General features: G+C 35.6%; 1 protein-coding gene and 2 long non-coding RNA genes across 13 annotated transcripts in view; 2 read left to right on the top strand and 1 right to left on the bottom strand.

Moving 5' to 3' along the window:
* LOC127970643 (KH domain-containing, RNA-binding, signal transduction-associated protein 2) overlaps positions 1–20752 on the top strand; it is a 73481-nt gene that overhangs the window by 14296 nt on the left and 38433 nt on the right. The gene's annotated exons all lie outside the window — the stretch shown is intronic.
* On the top strand, positions 408–11732 carry LOC127970645 (uncharacterized). Its single transcript, XR_008156652.1, has 4 exons — positions 408–629; positions 7398–7554; positions 7727–7796; positions 11307–11732. It is a non-coding gene; the product is annotated as an uncharacterized LOC127970645 (long non-coding RNA).
* Positions 2256–6704, bottom strand: LOC127970644 (uncharacterized). Of its 8 annotated transcripts, none has more exons than XR_008156646.1 (6): positions 6480–6703; positions 6237–6365; positions 4949–5815; positions 4791–4846; positions 3782–3961; positions 2256–2772 (listed from the first exon to the last, which is right to left on the bottom strand). It is a non-coding gene; the product is annotated as an uncharacterized LOC127970644 (long non-coding RNA). The 8 variants fall into 8 exon arrangements; XR_008156651.1 differs by lacking the exon at positions 2256–2772 and having other exon boundaries at positions 3630–3961; positions 4949–5325; positions 5435–5815; positions 6480–6704; XR_008156649.1 differs by lacking the exon at positions 2256–2772 and having other exon boundaries at positions 3636–3961; positions 4949–5565; positions 5723–5806; positions 6480–6702.

Genomic DNA, 20752 nt, shown 5'->3' with positions numbered 1-20752 from the left:
GTTCTGCTGTTATTTACACCTTATATTTCTGTCCTAGCTGAAAAGACTCCTGGCTCTTTCAGAGTAACAGGCACGCCACATCTGTTTCTACCTGTTCAAACATTATTCTGCCTCATTTCATAATCAGGAAATTATTCTTGTTTTTACCAGCTGGCCTCTTTCTCGCATCTGTTAGGAACTTTTAGCATCCGAGCACCAAAAAAGAGAGACATAAAACCATTTTATTTAGCAACATGGTCAGTTTTCTATCATGTTATTGTCTGTTGGTTGATTGCTCTTCCTGTGGGGCTTCGACTTTGTAGCTCTTGTATCTGTTATGTTGATTGCTTTTATTCACAGCTAACAGCTGAAGTCTTTAAATGTGCCATAAAAACTAGACACACTCAAAAAAATGATTTTTGCTCTTTGTTCAATTTAATTAATTAACATGAGCACATACAACATAACTCTTTGTAAAAATGGTGTCAACTTAATTATATTTCACAGAAACAATGTAATTTTCCAAAAATTAGGTTTACAACATTTTTTTAAATTGAGTCAACAAGAATATTTTTTGTTCATCTTAACCGGATGCACGTCATCAACGGAAACGGATGCAGATGGATTGCTCAGCAGCATATTTGAGTTGGGTAAGTGGCCTTTTTTTCTTATCTATCACCGTCCATCTGATTTTATTTAATTAACAAACTAATTAAAATATGCTTTCTTAATATCTTGTTGCATACCAGAAAGTTATTTTTCTATAAGCACTGTATGAAAATAACTCTTAAGTGTGTCGTTTGTAGCTGATGTTAGGTTTCTGGATTCAGCACGTGGTGCAGACTTTCTTTTTTTCCTAAAAGTATCAAATTACGTTAAAATGAAGAATCGCGGAACAAGAGAGAACAGAAAACCCTTCAGTACCATGAATTAATGTATAAAACCAGGGCCATAAGACACGCCCCATAATTAGAAATTGCCAAATTGTCCCCTAGGATTTTAAATTCTTACTCTGCATTCAGCTGTTGTTAGGGTGACAAAGTTTCAAATGTATATTTTAGGTCTTCCTCATCTATATTTAATTTATTGCTCGTCATTGTTAAAACGATTGAGATGCCAATCAAAGCGCACAGCAGCCAATCGAAGGCTTTAGATTGGTCACGCTTGTTAAGTTCACGTGCTCGTGACTGAATTCACTGCGTTCACGGAGTCTCTCGTCTTAAACAACAAATAGTGTTTTAGCGACCTAAGTATTACATTTCGCTGCTTCAGTAATTGTAAGTGGAGTTTTTGAATTTCTTCTGCTAGCCCTGCTAACAACATTACGTAACTGTTACGTAACTGCGACGTAATCTGGTGACCAAAGTTTCGTCGTGGCGACGTAACTAGTTACGTCGTGGCAACCGGAAAAGTGAAAGGTGCGTATACGTCGCCACAACGTAACTTTGTGACGTTGCCAGTAAGTAACTGCGACGTCGTGGCAACGTCGCGGATCGGTGGTCGTGTGCTGGTAATCAGTTGGTCATTTTTTTTAATAATTATTCTATGGGCGGACATGCAGCACTTGAACCTAATTTATGTCCTCATATGCCCAAACTAATTTAAAGGATTGTTTCAGCAGCTGTGAATGATGAATACATACTCGAAATGAATTCAGTTAATTTATTAACAAGCAAATATGAACAGTAATACACCCAGATTATTAATAAAAACAGGATATACAGCGAAATATGAATGAAAGCATTCAGCCCATACAGAAGCACATAGATTGAGATATATTAATAATAAATACATTTCCATATATTGAAATATCTATACCCTTCTGTAAGCATCCAGGGTCAAAACATTATGCACAACATGCAAGTCTTAGTAGGCACTCAGTACATTGCATTTAAATATTATCATTAACAATGCACACATTCATCAACTAATCACAAGATCCCACAATAATCTTCAGCTAATCACACCCTTAACCAAACCACTACAAATAATTCATTGAAAATAATATGCTTTAGCTTATGAACAGATGTATTATAGCAAATCAAGTTTAATGAATCTCACACCTATCATACAGCATTATGGCCAGTTCACACTGCCACAAAAATACATCTAAATATATACAGTATTGTTCAAAATAATAGCAGTACAATGTCACTAACCAGAATAATCAAGGTTTTTCGTATATTTTTTTATTGCTACGTGGCAAACAAGTTACCAGTAGGTTCAGTAGATTCTCAGAAAACAAATGAGACCCAGCATTCATGATATGCACGCTCTTAAGGCTGTGCAATTGGGCAATTAGTTGAATTAGTTGAAAGGGGTGTGTTCAAAAAAATAGCAGTGTGGCATTCAATCACTGAGGTCATCAATTTTGTGAAGAAACAGGTGTGAATCAGGTGGCCCCTATTTAAGGATGAAGCCAACACTTGTTGAACATGCATTTGAAAGCTGAGGAAAATGGGTCGTTCAAGACATTGTTCAGAAGAACAGCGTACTTTGATTAAAAAGTTGATTAGAGAGGGGAAAACCTATAAAGAGGTGCAAAAAATGATAGGCTGTTCAGCTAAAATGATCTCCAATGCCTTAAAATGGAGAGCAAAACCAGAGAGACGTGGAAGAAAACGGAAGACAACCATCAAAATGGATAGAAGAATAACCAGAATGGCAAAGGCTCAGCCAATGATCACCTCCAGGATGATCAAAGACAGTCTGGAGTTACCTGTAAGTACTGTGACAGTTAGAAGACGTCTGTGTGAAGCTAATCTATTTTCAAGAATCCCCCGCAAAGTCCCTCTGTTAAAAAAAAGGCATGTGCAGAAGAGGTTACAATTTGCCAAAGAACACATCAACTGGCCTAAAGAGAAATGGAGGAACATTTTGTGGACTGATGAGAGTAAAATTGTTCTTTTTGGGTCCAAGGGCCACAGGCAGTTTGTGAGACGACCCCCAAACTCTGAATTCAAGCCACAGTACACAGTGAAGACAGTGAAGCATGGAGGTGCAAGCATCATGATATGGGCATGTTTCTCCTACTATGGTGTTGGGCCTATTTATCGCATACCAGGGATCATGGATCAGTTTGCATATGTTAAAATACTTGAAGAGGTCATGTTGCCCTATGCTGAAGAGGACATGCCCTTGAAATGGTTGTTTCAACAAGACAATGACCCAAAACACACTAGTAAACGGGCAAAGTCTTGGTTCCAAACCAACAAAATTAATGTTATGGAGTGGCCAGCCCAATCTCCAGACCTTAATCCAATTGAGAACTTGTGGGGTGATATCAAAAATGCTGTTTCTGAAGCAAAACCAAGAAATGTGAATGAATTGTGGAATGTTGTTAAAGAATCATGGAGTGGAATAACAGCTGAGAGGTGCCACAAGTTGGTTGACTCCATGCCACACAGATGTCAAGCAGTTTTAAAAAACTGTGGTCATACAACTAAATATTAGTTTAGTGATTCACAGGATTGCTAAATCCCAGAAAAAAAAAAATGTTTGTACAAAATAGTTTTGAGTTTGTACAGTCAAAGGTAGACACTGCTATTTTTTTGAACACACCCCTTTCAACTAATTGCCCAATTGCACAGCCTTAAGAGCGTGCATATCATGAATGCTGGGTCTTGTTTGTTTTCTGAGAATCTACTGAACCTACTGGTAACTTGTTTGCCACGTAGCAATAAAAAATATACTAAAAACCTTGATTATTCTGGTTAGTCACATTGTACTGCTATTATTTTGAACAATACTGTATATGTTTAAGCAATTAACATTAAATTCTAAAATCTTAAGTAATTCTTACTTTCTCTATTCTTGCAATATTCTAGTGTTCATGTCCCTGAGTAATATCTGCATCCACCGAAGTCTGAAGAGCTGAAGAACACAATATGCTAGTAGACAGCAATCCTCGTGAGAGAGAGGTCTGGTGTGGAGGGTGGATCTGGAACTGACTTCTCTTGATTATCTCTTTTCACAAACTGCCCTGAAATACAATTCAAACATTAACAATGATTGTTATAAATGTAATGTAAGGCTCTTAAACTCATAATGCTCATTTTGGAAATATAGTTAATATCACTAATATGCAGCATGCACGATACAAGGAAGTGGTCAGTAATTACACTTTGAGGTATTATATCTATGTCAGTAAGGCTACCTTTAAGAAAAAATAAAATGAATAAATTAAGTTGTGTTATGCATTCAAATAGTTAGACATGCTAAAATACAGAATTTGTTAACAATAATAATAAAAAATAATATGCTGGGGAAAAAATTAGGGCCCTAAATATGTTTTTTTTTTTAAATGTTTAATAAATTGATGTGAAAATGTATGTCATACGAAAAAGGAGTAGAGAAAAATGAAATATTTATTTTATCATTGAGGATTTCTTAAAAAAAAAATATATATATATATCGTCTCGCTCTCATGAACCCAGTCTCGTGTCTCGTCTCATCTTGTGGGATAAGTGTCTCATCACACCCCTAGTAGCCAGAGCAAGAGATACATTAGATTTCTTTTGCATGTCTGACAGTCTAAAATTAAGCAGAAGTATTTCGAAAGAGTTAAACCTGTATCCTGTTTTCTGGGTAACATTGAGAATATCACTATATATTGTTGCAACACCTCCGCCACGACCAGTCTGACAGGGCTCATGCTTATAACAGTAGTTTGGTGGAGTTTAGACTAATGCTAAATCAAAAATACCTGTCAAAATTAACACTGGAACAAACACAATCTTTATTGTAGTAGTACTTCTATTTGAGCGTGTAGAACAAAATTCATCATAACAGTTATTTGAGAATTGGCTTACTAGTCATATGGAGCGAAGTGTCCTGGAGATGTTGTCCAACAGGAGATCTAAAAAGCCTTGGACGCTCCCAGAAAAGATTCCAATTATTAACAAAAGGCAGTTTCTGTTCTTTACACCAAGACTATAACCATTCGTTTAAAGCAAAAAGTCTGCTGAACCTTTCATGTCCTCATCTATACGTGGGAAGTGGTCCTGACACGATGATCATCATGCAGGCGATATGCTGCGCACTGTCTTGATCAGGCTCCTGAAGTCCCTCTTCAGTGTCTCCGTCCGCTCTGATGCCCACCTCACTCTTCAGGGTCACGGGAATCTGTGCAGAAATATCAAGAACATGAGCACCAGGGAAGTAGTCAGTGTGGACTTTACCTTCAGCTAACATAGCGCAAACGTGCCGGACGATGGAGTCTCTGATGATCACAGCGTTTTGTTCTGTCTCGCGAAGTGGAGCGAATCGGGTTCTGGTGGAGATCCTGAAGACCGGAGGCGGCGGATGGAGAGAGGTCGTCGCCCAGGGCCTGGATCATGTCTTACACTATGAAATAGGGTGAAGGACATCTGGGAAGATCGCATCCTGGGTACACCGGGCCTTTGCAGAGAACCACACAGAGTAGAGGTGGTAGTAGGGTTAGCTGTATACTTACCCTGGACTTATGAGCATCAACCCCTGAATATTTCCAGCACAGCTCTCCACTCGCTCAGCTGGGCCTGCTTCTCCACAATATCATGGATCTGTATCTTCACGGCCTCCAGCTCCTTATTAGAAATAAACAAACTAGAGAATAGGGGAAATGCAGAAAAGAAAAATAGCAATATGGAAAACATACAAAAATCTTTAGATACCAGAATTCACATGTTTAGATTTTACAGATGCATGATGATATATTGTAAAAAATAAATATGAAGTTATTTAATAAGCTTTGTAGCATCACCTGTGTTTTCTATCTCTGTCAGCAGGTCCCGTTAGACATTTTCTTGGAACTTCTCCTCTGTTTTAGAGGGTTTTTAAGACACTCCTGAAATCACTGTACAATTTTTTTATCAATATTTGTTTACAATGATAAATCAGAACAAGCTTGAAACAGTGGTTTGAAATAGTTTCAGCCCATTTTAGACCACGAGTGACGTCACTGATAGACTCTACAATGCAGATTTTTAGGTTAAATTAATTAGCTTAACTTTATTTCATTTATCTATTGACAAATTACCATCAAAAACATTTACAAAACGATCAAAACCGATCCTTTAGGCATAAGATGTAATTAAAAGGCCAAACTTTCATTAATAAGGGCTCAAATCTAATATGCTATAACGTTAATTATGTTTCTATGCTAGCGTAATACTTGATAGCAGACATTTCAGGAAAAATACCATAATCGCAGAGGTATAAATATTAACAAAAAGTACTTAAAGTAGACTGTGGATGATATTAACGTGTTACTTAACAAATCTGTCGCAGTTGTTGGCCTTTTCTTTGGTATAACTGACGAGAAACAGAGAAAATGTCAGACGAGTCCTCTCCTCTCCAGCAGCTGATGTGTACGCGGTTGCCATGGTAACTCAACGGCTAGAAGGCTAATAAAAACAATAAAATAATAAAAAAAGGTTTTAGCGACGTTAGACTTTTGTTTTTACTTTGTTTTATACATTTTATCAACCAACTTATTTATTATAAATTGTAAAACTCACCTCAGAAAGCTAATTCTCCTGTCAGACACAGTTGAAGTGAAAAGTGCGTCAAACAAACGCGCTGTCCTTCTGATACAACAATCTCTGCTGCAGATGAGATGGTGTAGCCAGTCTGTGTCACTATTTCACGTTCATAACTCCTTACGAGATAGAAAGTTTCACAACTCTTTTCTTGTCAATACTGTGCGCGCGGTGCGTCAGTTGCGGAGCGCGCGCCTGTATGTCACGTCACTATATATTAAAAGCATGTCCATATTCTGACTTGGTAAAAAAGAAACATATTTTATCTTTAAGGAACGTTTAATCTTGAGTCTGAAGTTTAATTACACTTTTTAAATGGCTCTATACTCAGAGAGCATATAAAGAACGTAAAAAAATATATATGGTAATGATATTACGTGCATACGACGTTGTAGTTACGTTGCCAGTAAGTCATGAAGTTACCAATATATTACCAATAGAGGACCTATCTGGGACGTTCTTGGTTATCTGGTCACGTTGGAAGGACGTACTGACGACGTTGTGAGTTGGTAATGTGATGGTAATAAAATTACGGGCATGCGACGTCGTAGTTACGTTGTCAATTGGTAAGTCATGGAATTACCAAAAATTACCAGTACGTTACGTAACTGTTACGTCGTGTGTTAGCAGGGAGCTAGATTATGGTCATGGACCGACATTATGTCTGTGTAGTCAGCTAATAACGTTTTGTTTCTCCAAGCGCTTGTATGTGTAAGTTAATGTTATTCTGTTACTTGCGATTAATATATCAAGAGGAATAATCGAAATAGATTTCTGTCATAAATAAGTTGTCACCCTGACCCTGTACTAAATATTTTGTTTTCTTTGTACTATTTTAACCTTTTTTGTCTTTGCTGAATTGCCCATAAACAAGACCTCTGTAACTTATGTCTTCAGATAAATGATGAATTTCATCGGATCACAACCCTTCCTTTACACTCCAAAATTCCTGTCCAAACTGGATCTGTTCTCTGATGATCTGCTAAAAGTGTTTACCAAAAAGGGTGGAGTGTTTAGAAAAAAGATTCAAGATGTGATGCTGGCAATGTCTCAGGTAGTATTTTTATTTTTTTCAGTTTTTTTATAAATTGGTTTTTAATAAAAGCTATTGATATAGTGATCTGTAATGCATAATGGCTCAAAGATGTGTATTGGAGGGTGTCATGTATGAATATCAGAAACTTGAAAAAATGTTTTGTCTGTTTTCTTATAATGCCACCATGGAGACCAAGCAAGAGTGCATTCTCAAGGGGATATGCATCTACCTGAATGAAGATGAATATGATGGAGTATTTGGTGAGTTCTTTTTCGTTACAAACAGTTATCACAAGTAATAACAAACTTGACCTTGCAAAAGACGTGACATGAACTGCGCCTAAATTTTTTTCAATTCAAAAGCAGAGACACTTTCTTATATATATATATATATATATATATATATATATATATATATATATATATATATATATACGTTTGTATGTTTAAATATCAAAAGACATTCCCCATCAAAACTGCTGATGGGTAAAGAGTTAATGTAATTTTTTAAATTTTAAAATATTGAGTAAATTGTAAAGCTCAGATATGAATTAAATGACTGATGTTAACTTCTCTTTAAACCTTTGTACTCCACACAGCCACTGGTTTAGGTTTACGTGATATCATCCTGTTGGATAAGCACAGTTCTTAATCGTCAATTCGATTCACCTTTATTTATATAGCACTTTTCACAATACACATTGTCAAAGCAGCATAATTAAACAGGAAAATAGTTTGTCGGTAATGCAAGAGGACAATAACAAACAGACAGTTTTTGTTTTTTAAGAAAAAGTCAGTTCATTGATTATTCAGTGATGTCATCATCCAGTTCAACTCTCTTCCAATAGTGTCTATGCAATCAGTCAAGCATCCCCATTCGCCAAAGGTGGCAGTGGCAAGGAACCAAAACTTAAAGGGATGGTTCACTTTCAAATTAAATTTTGGTATGTTTTAGCTTACCTCAAGGACTTCCAAGATGTAGGTGTCTTTGTTTCCGCAGTATTTCCCATTTTGATATTTTTAGGTCAAACTGTTCTTGTCTGTGACTAATATAATGGAGGTCTATGGTCACCACCTCAAAGAGCATGCACAGAGAAGTACACATTGATGACCCAAGACACGAAACGAGCGGTTTGTGTAAGAAAACAAACAGTATTTATATCGTTTTTACCTTTTGTACACAACCACGTCCAACTGATGTGAGGGCGCGAGTACTTCCTGTTGTGTGACGTGTGTGCGATCTGGCTTAGTCTGCGCAAGCGCGGAAAGCACACTCATTGTTTACACTTACTGTCTATGGTTTACACAGAGATTTCTGAAGTGTTACCTTACACTGTGAAGATTTAAACATATTTATACGTACAGGAAATTGCAATGGAAGATGATTTCAATACATCAACAGACAACGTTGAATTTGTCACAGCCATATTTATTTGAACCAGAATACACAGATAAAGTACTCAGGACCGATCATGGAAGCATCTGCTACGGCAGCACGTCTTCAAGCCTCAGAGACCGAGATCTCTTAAAAATTGGTGGTGTTTTAGTAGCAAGTGTTGTGAGATGCCGACAGAAGTGGAGAGCATATGTTGTCACGAATGGAACAACTACAAGATGACGAGGACATTGACTGTATCGCATCACGCCTGCCTGACTGAAGATCTTGAGTTTTCTCCGCTGTTGAGCCGCAGCGTTTTGCACATTGTGTTTAGTTTGTCAGGTATAAACTGGAGGCGACGTCCAATGCCAGAGGGACCCAATGGCACACTGTCAATAGAGTGAGTAATGTGTTTTTTATTATAATTGCAACGATTATAGGGTGCATTATAAACAAATTAATAATTACAGTTACTGCATTATATTTCAGACAATGCAGATTGGTGGTGTATTGTGTGGTAAACAGTAAACAATGAGTGATGTACACGCGCGAGAGATGGCTTCCGGCACTTTCCGCGCTTGCGCAGACTAAGCCAGAGCACGTGCGCACGTCACGTCAGGAAGCACTCGTGCACTCAGATCAGTTGGACGTGGTTGTGTACAGGAGATAAAACCAAAATAAACAGTTCATTTTCTTACACAAAACGTTTGTTTCATGTCTTAGGTCATCAATGTGTACTTACGGTGGGGAATTGTTTAATTTGGACTTCTCTGTGCATGCTCTTTGACGTGGTGACCATAGACCTCCATTATATTAATCACAGACAAGAACAGTTTGACCTAAAAATATAAAAATGTTAACTACTACGGAAACAAAAAACACCTACATCTTGGATGCCCTTGAGGTAAGCTAAAACATACCTAAATTTAATTTGAAAGTGAACTATCCCTTTAATTAGTGACAGAAATGGAAAATAAACTTTGGGAGAAACTTTACTTAATCTGGGTGCCAGTTCTCCTCTGGCCTGATGAAAACAACAGTTTAATTCCAGGCTTCACGGAGAAGTCGTGGCCTAATGGTTAGAGAGTCGTACTTGCAATCTAAGCATTGTGAGTTCGAGTCTTGGGCCTGGAGGAATTGTGGGTGGGGGGAGTGCATGTACAGTTCTCTCTCCACCTTCAATAACACGACTGAGCTGCCCTTGAGCAAGGCTCTGAACCCCCAACTGCTCCCCGGGCGCCGCAGCATAAATGATGACCACTGCTCCGGGTGTGTGTCCACAGTGTGTGTGTGTGTGTGTGTGCGTGTTCACTGCTGTCTGTGTGCACCTTGGATGGGTTAAAAGCAGAGCACGAATTCTGAGTATGGGTCACCATACTTGGCTGTATGTCACGTCACACTTAAAAAAAAAAAAAAAAAAAAAAAAAAAAAAAAAATATATATATATATACCTTTAACATACAAAGTATTTACATTCCGTTTGTTCAGTAATAAATTAATATATTTTACAAGGCGCTCGTTTAGGTTAATGGCATTGCATCCATGTATGTTGGTTTGAAAATAAAGTGACTAATGATTTTATAGATGAAATTAAAGTACACGAACCTGTATTTTGGCAAAGATTTGCACCAATTTGGTGGTGCCAAGGACTGCGCTGTTCTTAAGAAAATTGAAAAAAAGCTTGTACTCAGTAACTCAACCGTTTTCAGAGAATGAGGGAAGGGTGTGCTGTCAGCAGTTGTTTTAATTGTGCCCAGTTTTGGTTAAAGATAAGTAATACTGATTTGAAATAAGTATCGGTAGCATTTTATAATAATGGTCCATTAGTTAACTGCATTAGTTAACATGATCTAAGCAAGAACAATCCTTCTACAGCATTTATGAATCTTAGTTGATGTTAATTTCAACATTCAACATTTGAATTAGCATGAACTAACAATGAATAACTGTATTTTCATTAAGATTAACAAAGATGAATAAATACAGTAATGTATTGTTCATTGTTTGTTCATGTTACTTAATGAATTAACTAACATTAACTAATGGACATCATTCTAGAGTGTTACCGAAGTATCAATGGCTCTTGAGAATATCTGGTATTTAAATGTAATTTGTTAATGTCATCTAAATTAATTAAACATTTCGAACAGTCACGGAGTGATAGTTAGAGATTTTAAGGAAGCATAGTTATTCATTGTTGTGATATTGACAAAGGCACTGTATTATTTTACATTATAAAGTGGAACACAGTCTGCCAAAGGTGTTAAGTTGGGTTGTGATCTGGTGACCGAACGCCATAGCATTGTTTTAAGATGGCTCGTGACTGTATGAATGTGCTGTGGAAGTAGAGTTGTTCACTAAAAATAACTGTTTTTTTTTTTTCTTTTTCAAAGGATGATGACCCTGCAAGAACCGAAGCGGACATAAAGAAGACCTTTTAGGGATTCTGTGATGAAGGCATGAATTTGCTGATGCAACAGAAGACCCTGAAGATATCTGCATTGTGCTGGAAGATGTGGAGGTGCTTTCTGGTTTAGGTAATGTAGCATTGGCTACAGCCATGCTACTTGGACTAATATACTCTTTGAATCTTACTCATCCACAGGAGATCCATTACACTTTTAAGGTGCTCCAAAAATGATTCTCGAGCTGAACTTGTGTAAATTGTCCGCCAAAGCACAGGCGCAGAAAACAAAACGTTTCGCTTAGGTTTGCAGTGTTTGAGGATCCCCTTTGTGAATGCTGTGTTTTATTTCCTTGTATGCTCATGTGATTTTGTTGTATCTGAATTTTTGCACGATGAGCAGAGGTGATTACGTCTCTCAATCACATTTAATATCATGTTTAAGAAAACAAAATAAAATAACATTTTGTTATATTCTTATATGCTCATGTTTTATTTGAATTGTCATTTCTGTAACTTAATGAGCATGTTTAATTGCCATATTTGCAGTTTTAAGCAAGAAGACACTCAAGGTTAAATGTGCTCATGTTTTAAATACAGATTTTTACTAAATGGATTGACTTAACATATTGACTTTCTTCACAGTAGACTATAGGTATACAGTAAAAAGGTTTTAATGTAATAGAACACAATTATTTCACTTTCATTTGGAAGTAACTGTAGAGTCAAGTTAGATAAGTGTAATGATTTAAATTGTTTCTAGTATGCAGTACACAATTTTTTGTAGTTGACATTGCATTGTTAGATATAGTAGACATGACCAAATTGAATGTAGTTAACATGGCATTATTTTATATAGTAGGCATGACAAAATTTAGAGTAGTTAACCTGACAAAATTTTCTCTATTAGGCATGGCTAAACTTTATCTAGTAGAATGGACCAATTTTCTTCTTGTTGTCTTGACTAAAATAATTTAAGTTTACACAACAAGATTACAACAAATCATTTCAAACTAATTCGATATTGTTTGGAAAATGTAATTAAATTTCGTGGAAAAGTTTACTCAAATTTTTTTAAGTTCATTCAACAACTTTTTTTTTTGAGTGCATGTAGCGTATTTGGCGCCGAGTGCTTATGTTTAATTGCTGCTGAAAGTTTGATTATCGAGATTCAGTATTTAGAGAGCCAGAACTGACTGGTTTGATTCATCAAGATAATGTTAAACAATATCCCACATAACGTTTCAGTGATGTATATTCGACGAATGTTATGATGTAAGCTAAAAACAGAGTTTCAGGTAACTGGTTATTTATTACTCTGTTATTATCACGTTTGGTGCACGCTGCACTTATTTTGCATTTTATGTTATTTAGCATTGTGCTGCTTTAAAATGATGCTTTGAAAATGAGTGGAAAAAAGCCCATGAGCATTACACAGACGGATCCATAAAGCTTCTGAGCTTCTCATATGCTCCCTCGTTTTTTTACTGTTTCTGCTTTAGGAAATGAATCCCTGGAGTACTAAAATGTGCAGACTGTTTGATGGGTTTAGTAGATTTGTGCTGTCGAAAAAGAGAGTACAAAGAACACGCCTTAGGTTTCGATTTTACATGTCTTGTTCGAGTTGTAACAATGGATTTTTGTTTTCCCAAATCCCCTTTCCTCAGGATCCTGGCTGCTTTGTAGTTACGTAAATTTTATGGCAAAGTTCTCTTGTGATATTCCTGGAACGTGAGAAATATCTGTCCAATGTCATTGGATTGATTAATGTTATGTGTAGATGATGTACATTTCCGAGATTTTATTTACATATCGTTTTTGGTACTAGGGTAAAAGGGAGTATTTTCCCCCCGAATATAACCATAAAAAAGATGTGCTTTTGTGAAGAGTTATATTTTTCAAGTGAAAGAAATAGTTTAGTTGCAAAACATGACTGCACAAAATGTGTGCAAGTTATTATAGCAGTTATTATTGATTTGAGACATGATGAATGATTTTTAGAGCCTTGTGGAGAGCTATGGGAATCCTGGCTTTTCTTTCAGTAACTGCAGACTGAAGCAGGTTTTGGGAGGAAGAGTCTGGGTGAGAGAGGATAAAAAACCTAATGATGCACAACATATTGCTGCCATATTGGTTATGATCATCTGTATTGTTTGCAAGGTCTGTATTTGACTTTTTATACTCAATTCTCATGATTAAAATTTTAGATTACCTTTGCAGTTATTGCAGTCATTTCTTCTTATAACTCACTTAAAGTCAATCATTAATAATTTAAAATACTTTAGACAAATATTGTGTCAGTGCATTAGTGAAATTCCTGCTAAGAAAAGGTGTGCTATATTCTTTTACTTGCCATGACACTTGATATAGAGCTTAAATCTTTTGCTGCATTTACGAGCCATCTCTCTCTGCCGGTTAGAAAGCACTACACCTCAACATAAGGTGATCAATGAACTTGTGGACCATAACAGATAATAGCTTATAGAGTCTAGACTTTGTGTTATGTTCTCTGTTACAAATCCTCAGGATTTATCTATGTGTGGTTAATTAATCCGTGTGTGACGACAGCGCTGTCTCCGAGTTTTGTCTAATCATGCTTGATGAGACTGTCTCCAAGGAAGAGCATCTGGGCTGCTGCTCAGAATAACTGAGCTGGAGTCGGTCTTGGCTTCTTTGATCCTCTCATTAAATTAGGCTAACTTTAGTTTATGTATTTGCATAATGAAGAATAGGCCTTTGTGGACCTTGAAAGGCAGTTTGTTATGTATCTTTTGACTATTTGTTCTAATGTATATATTGACCTTGACATGAATTCCTTGTTCTAAATCTATATTGGTCTGCATTGTTTCAAACTGAGACTTTTAACGCATTACCCCATTCCTTACAATATCTTTGTTCTCCCTGACAAGATATTAATTGAACATCACTGCTGTGTTATAATGCATGAGTTCAATATACATTCATGGTATGTTGATTTTTTTCTCCAAATTATTGCAGAGCACTTTCTTTATTTAAAATGAAATATTAAAAATTCAATGCATTTACAGTGGCACTGACAGCAGTTATTGTTTAAATTATTTTATTCATTGAATATTAAGTTCAATGGCGCCTCTGTGCTGAGTTGGCAAGGTTACAGAAAAGACTGGGGAAAACTTTATTATTTTGTAAGAATGCTGTTTATTTTCTATGTTTTTGAGTCGCAGCCTGTTAGTGTCCACAATCCTCTTTATGAGCTTATTGATTTTTGACACAAATCAGAGGCATTAGAACAACTTATACAACTTGGCTTTATCATGGTTATTTATTTAGCATGATTTTGCACCTAATGATTAAAACATACCATATTCAGTATGGTAAACCAGGGACAATTGTAACATTTTCCTTTATGATTCAGAGACCACTAATGTCTCTTCTGGTATAAATAATGTTGGCTAAATATAAGACAATAACAAAACAGTGCCATCACCAGACTTCTAAGGGAAAAATAAAAACTAGATAATCTTCAATAGCGATTGAATTTAATACAAGAAGTGTGTGTGTACCTGTTATTCCCTACATAATGACGACCACATGTCCACAAAAAATGTAAACTAATATGAGAGTGTGTGCACATTTATCTGGTTTATGAGGAGGACACAGTTTGATATAATGACATGGGTATGACATTACAATTTGAAAGTGATTTATGAGAACACTTTTGGTGTCCTCCATAATTCAAAAGGCTTAAAAAGCATACAAAATGTTTGTGGGTATTTTTTTTTTTTTTTTTTTGAAGCTTTCTGTAAGGGGTAGATTTAGGTGTAGGGTTGATGTAGAGAGATAGAAAATACAGTTTGTATAAAAACCATTAGGCTTGAAACCATAAAATCTAATGAGTGAGTGTTTTTGTGTAAATATATATAAACCAGACTATATATATATATATATATATATATATATATATATATATATATATATATATATATATATATATATATATTAGGGATGCACGATAAATATAAAAAAAAGAAGAAAAAAAATAGAACCGGCATTACTGACAAGATGTGCATTAAATATTGGCCGATATTTATCATGCATCACTAATATATACATATATTCAATATGTATATATTCAAATACACACAAAATAACGCTTCATTTGAATATTTATTCTACTTTTACGGCTCCTGACACAAAGCATTCTGGGAATTAGAAATTTGCTGCATAAACATAAACACTTATTTAGTTTCTGTAACTTTTTCTATTAAGTACAGTGAACTTTCTATAATTTTTAAGTGAAATCAACGCATTTCATTTTTCAGTTTTACAATGCATGTAAAACATGTTTTTTCTCAGTTAGAGTGAGATCTTTACTGAACATATTGTGAGTAAGTGTCATCTCACATCATTGAGAACATTTAATTTGTTAAATTGCTCCAGGTCCCCCCTACAGTATATCTTGTTGGGAATCCAGTTTCTGGTACTTCATTAAAAAACTCAGCAAATGTATTTAGTTGATGTGTTTTGGACAGTGTCCACCAAATGTTGAATCACCGGATATTTTTTCTCCTGACTCGTATTACCTCTGTAACTGTTCTATGCACAGATCTGTATGCATTTCATTGCGACATCACAAAACTGCACACTGTTTTCATTTTTTCATCAGTGTCTTTTATCTGTATGCAAATAAAGTGTTTGATTTACCATAACTTACAGAGAAGCTCAGTCAGTGGTTTGCAATGAAATATAGTCCCTGCTGACACAGGCCTCAGATACCTGAGAACTGAGAGAAATCAAGAGAGCGTCGCACCCATATAGACCAAAACGAAGGCCAAGAGATGAATGGGGTACCTGCATCACCATCTAGTATAGTCAAAGACACGGTCGCCATGGAAACCACTGTATTTAATTTTAAGAGATGGATTTGGGCATTCTATCAAAGGGCGTTTCTGCACATCTGAGCATGGCTGCAATTTTTTTCCCATAAGGGGATGGTGTTATTTTGATCAGCAAAAGGGGTAACATGCTAAACATTTGGGATGTCTTGGTTTACACTGTAGTGTAATTCATTGTGTTTGCACGGGTTTACAAAGTAGCCAGACCGCCCTGGTGTCTGATTTGTCAGAGGATTCTAATTAAGACTTAGCAAATGTCCTATGGGTACATCTGTTTGTGCAGAGACTCATTAGAGGCGTAGTAGACGCTAAGCTTGTTTTGGTGCAGTGTACGCTGATGAATCAAAATGGTGCGGAGTATATGCTATCATTCACCTGATTCCATTGGGTTGAACATTAAATTGACAAACACATGTTCAGTAGCACAAGTTTGTGCTGCAAAAAAACTTGCATGATCAGCACCTGGATCGAGGCGGTAGCTGCATCGCCTTTTTTCAGCCAATTTTCTGACAGTTATGCTGCACTCAATTTCAATCCCATGTCAAATCATGATATAAAGAATTCTTTGAAGGAAATGTGGTTAGCATGGCTGGATGGAACAACACCACAAACATTTTTGATGGAATGTAAATAGTATCTATCTATCTATCTATCTATCTATCTATCTATCTATCTATCTATCTTGAATTTCGAAGTCAAACAAATTAGAATATTAGAATATTAATAATTTTATATTATTATTCCAGTGACAGTAATAACCAAATATTGTAAAACAATTGTGCTGTTAAATATTTTAAAATGAGTATTTCACAGGTATATTATTTTACCTTATACTACAGTTGGGAAATAATTACAATACTTTTGTCCTAATTTCTACACTTGCAAGCTGGGCCTAAACATTTTACTAACTTTTTGCCACATCTGCCAATGGCTGGTTACTTGAGAAAATTTTCTTTTTTTCCTGGCCATGAAAAGATTTTTGCAAAAATGGGCAATTGCTAATACTACAACTAAATATGGTTGGGAATCATTTGAAATTTTCAGGTTCCAGTTCATTTAAAATCATTAAACAACTATTTAAAAACTATTTAAAAAAAATTGTGGTAAGGAAAAATTCACAATACTGAACTATTCAATAGTCAGTAATGTTTATTACTTACTGTCAACTTATTTTTAATTAGGGTTGGGTATAGTTAGAAATTCTGGTTCCATTTAAATGAACTATTATTATATTTTTTCCTATTTTACCTTCACTGAATGTAGTGTTGCTGGAAGGTAGTAAGTAATGTTGAGTAATGCTAGTCCATCAATCAGCATATGCTTCAAAGCTGATATTTTTACACTATCAATAACATTTTAAATATAAATACTATAGTGTTTTTGAACCATACTATAGTAAAGTGTATTATACTTTATATATTATAATATTTATAACACTTTGGTAATGAATGCTACAGCATACTGTAGTATTAACTATAGTGAACTGATAAACTGTAATAAATACTGTGATATACTTTAGTTTTTACTACAGTAAACTGTAGTGTATTTATTATATCCTTTATTTGTAGAAAACTTAATAAACTTAAAAAACTTAGTAATTTGTTTATATTAGTATGGTTGTTATATTACCACAGCAACTATAGAATTACCACATAAATTACTATAGTATTTTTTCATGTGGGATGTACAGTCAGACAAAATGACATGCACAGTTATCAAAGGTGCGAGTGTGTGTACAGTCGTGGAAAACGATGTGTTCAGCAGTTAAAGACGCGACGTGTCTGTGGAGTGTGTGTCATTGGAAACAATGTGCTCAGTATAAAGAGGCAGAGTGGCATTTCTGTTATTTGGTTTGTGACATCCTTTATGTGGAATGCTGGCTCAAGGCAGCTCACAGCACTTGGTCACGTGTCGCACCAGAACCGTTTTCGGAACCGGAACTTAGAAATTGCTCACGGTTACGGTTCTTTTAAAAAAACTGAATAAGAACCGGTTTCTGTTTCCCAACACTACAACTAAACATATTTATTTTTAAAAAGGCCATTTAAAATTAGAGCCAACCACTGCATTTTAATCATGATACAAAACGATGCTACACACATGTAGCATGAACAGTTTTTGATTTAAATTTGATTGTATCATTTCAACATTTGAGGCAAAAACAGAATGATCTGACTTTTTCTTGTGAAATGATCCTAAAACGTAACAAGAAACGACAGACAGGCTGAAGGAGAAGATAAATTCACTCTCTCTGACAGCAGGTGGCCCTTATGGAACAGTATCATTTAGCGTTTACTTGATTTAAAATGCATTATATGAAGGTTATAAGGGAAAAATGGCAAAAACTTTTCTGAAGTCAGTAGTTCCCTTCATAAATACATTCATATAAACATGTCATAATGAGAAGTATTAATATAATGCATAGGTATTCTATGTAGTGAATGGGAAAGGGGGACATTGAGAATTCACAATGCTGTTTTATTGCAGTAGTTAACACCCAGCTTTACCTAAACCTTTCATTAAAAACCAGCAACAAGAAAAGACGTAAACAGATCTACCACAAGGTTTGCCTTTATAGTTTTGAAAACACATCTAATCCGTTGAATAGTAATGCCGGTGGTTGTTGTCCCCATAGATTGTGGCTTATTTGTCTCCAGTTATATGACCTTTACATGGAGGTGTAGGCAAGCTCTGCACAGAAAGATAATCCAATTGTTGTCTTGTCAAAGAATTCCCTAGTCCCAAAGGCCGACCAACCTTGTCAAAGGTGTTTAACATAGATAAGCTGCTGAACAGATTCAGAATCGAACAGCACACAGTAGAAAAAAAAAATCAACAATAGTGAGGAAGTTGTATCTTCTTAATGAACTAAAAGCCTGCTGAGGCGCCTTTTATTTGTTTTGAGGAAGGTTATTTATATGATTGCAAACATGAGCTCCGATAATGATGTTTTCTTGTGGTGCACAGTTGTTGGTTCAAGATTTGGAGAGACGGAAAGTCATGGAAAGAAACACCGAGCCTATGGGAATATGGCTTCTTTCCTAATCGGTTTATAAGGCTTATCCCAGTATGTTTCAAATGACCAGCGCCCCATGGGAGAACACACTCACTAAGCAGCCCGCAGAAAGGCCTTCATTGTGATGCTGCTGCCATAATCTTTAGCAAACAAATATTTTTGCACTTGGAAAACTTGTAAATGTGTGCCTTTCTAGCTTTTTGACCTTTCCAGGACAGCATTTCGTTTTAAGAGCAGACACCAAAGTGACATGGGAAATGTAGTCTGGGGAAGATAGTGGATGCCTCTCATCTGTATGGGTAGCAGTCTTTTAACCTGTCAGCCTCCTGACTCTGAGATGGTCTTAATGCGCTGTTTGTTTACCCTGCATCTGTGCTGTCAGCCCCAGAGTGTCAGAGCTCAATATGGGTTCTGTAATGCAGGGGATCCATCATCAACTTTTCCTCAGGCTGTTACCTTTTCTAGAGATGCACTGAACACAATGTTCAGGATGTTGGAACATGCGTTTTTAGTCTGATGACATGCATGCTTGTTATGTGCATCTTATTTTCACACATTTTTTAAATACATATGCTTAAATATTATTATAACATCTCCAACAACAATATTATTATTCTATTTGTTACAAGTAATATTTATCATTATTTTAGTATCATTATTATTAGATCTATTAATGTTAAGGAAGGTCTTTTAATGTTAATGTTGAGATATGATAATGGTTTCAAGGCTTAAACATTCAAATTTTACTTTAAACTCATTCCATATTCCTCATATTTTATAATACTGTAAAAAAAAAGTCAGGCATATATAAAGTCAAAAAAATATTTTTTTAAGCAAGGATGCATTCATTTGATCAAATGTAACAGTAAGGACTTTTACAGTGTTACAAAAAATTAAATTAATCAATTAGTCAAATTAATGCTGTTTGTTTTTCTCCATAAAATAATCCTGAAAAAATGTATCACATTTTTTACAAAAATATTAAGAAGCACAAATGTTATCAACATAAATCACATTTTAAAATATATAAAACAGAAAACAGTTATTTTAAAGTGTAATAATATTTAATAATTTTAATAAATGCAACCATGGTAAGCATAAGAGTTCTTTAAAAATTATAAATAAATGAATAGAAATGTAAAAAAGTATTTAAAATCACATCACAACATTTTAACAACTCTATACATTTGAACAGTATAATTAGTGTAATTAGTGTAATATTTTATTATAAATATTCAAATATACGTTTTATTAGTCATCATCCTGACATATTTTGATGTTAAAGCTAATAATGTAAGTTGAATACTGGCCAGTATCAAAGCTCTCCCTCTCTTTCAGCTCATTAGCCTCCACTAACAGCTAGCACTGGTCCTTTGACTCCCACCTCTATTTGACACCATAGTGCGCTGCCACTGTTTCAGCCATTCTCTGCTAATGCCCATGTCCATTGACTGCGGCCAAGCCATTTCTCCTGGCCATTATTACATCTCATCTTAGTCCCCAGCAATAATCCTGCTATCAGCCAGTGCTAGGCCTCGCTAGCTG

Source organism: Carassius gibelio, chromosome B13, assembly GCF_023724105.1.
Source record: "Carassius gibelio isolate Cgi1373 ecotype wild population from Czech Republic chromosome B13, carGib1.2-hapl.c, whole genome shotgun sequence".
Taxonomy (NCBI): domain Eukaryota; kingdom Metazoa; phylum Chordata; class Actinopteri; order Cypriniformes; family Cyprinidae; genus Carassius; species Carassius gibelio.
Note: the sequence above shows the minus strand (reverse complement) of the source record. Positions and strands in the feature narration are given on the sequence as shown.